The sequence below is a fragment of the Rattus norvegicus genome, chromosome 9 (genome assembly GCF_021556685.1).
Source record: "Rattus norvegicus strain SHRSP/BbbUtx chromosome 9, alternate assembly SHRSP_T2T, whole genome shotgun sequence".
Classification (NCBI taxonomy): Eukaryota; Metazoa; Chordata; class Mammalia; order Rodentia; family Muridae; genus Rattus; species Rattus norvegicus.
This window is the reverse complement of record NC_141542.1, coordinates 81,701,794-81,702,563: the sequence shown is the minus strand read 5'-3', so window position 1 is coordinate 81,702,563 and position 770 is coordinate 81,701,794.

Here is a 770-nt window from a genome sequence, read left to right as displayed (position 1 = left end):
CAAGGGAACATGGGTTATGGATGAGAGTGTGCGGGCAGGGAACAGGCATCAGGAGAGAGGTACTAATGTGTCCTAGTTTGGTTTTCTGTTGCTGAGATAAAACACTGTCCACTGAGCTGGGGAAGAAAGGGTTCGTTACATCTTACAGATTAGAGTCCATTAATGGAGAGATACCAGGGAAGGAGCTTGAGGCTAGAACTTGGAGGCAGGAACTAACGTAGAAACCATGGAGGGATGTTGCTTATCAGTTTCCACCTCATGGCTTGCTCTGCCTGCTTTCTTATACAATGCAGGACCACTTGGCTAGGGGTGGCAGCACTCACAGTGGCGCTCTACCCATGAGCATTATAGCCACAGCCCACGCCAATCATTAACGAAGAAAATGCTCTCACACACCCGCATGAAGACCGTCTGGTGAAAGCAACCAATCAACTAAGGTTCCGTCCTGCCAGATGATTCTAGTCGGTGTTTAGTTGTTCAAAAACTAAGTAGGACATGGGGCTTTGACCAGAGGAGGTGGTTTCCACGGTTTTTCATGCCATGAAGTTGAATCATCCCTAAAGACTGCTTGAGTGTGAGGGAGCCAGAGCTCCAGGGGCTTAACTCAGCAATCCTGGCTGACTCCTGGATTCCTCCATCTGTAGCCAAATGCTAGTTTGGAAAAGAAGAAAGGAAAGAGGGAGAGAGAAAAAGAAAACCTGGGGAAGTGGCTTCCCCTTCTCATCTTGGTTTTCTGTTTAATCATTTAGCTGGCACACCTATTACTACTC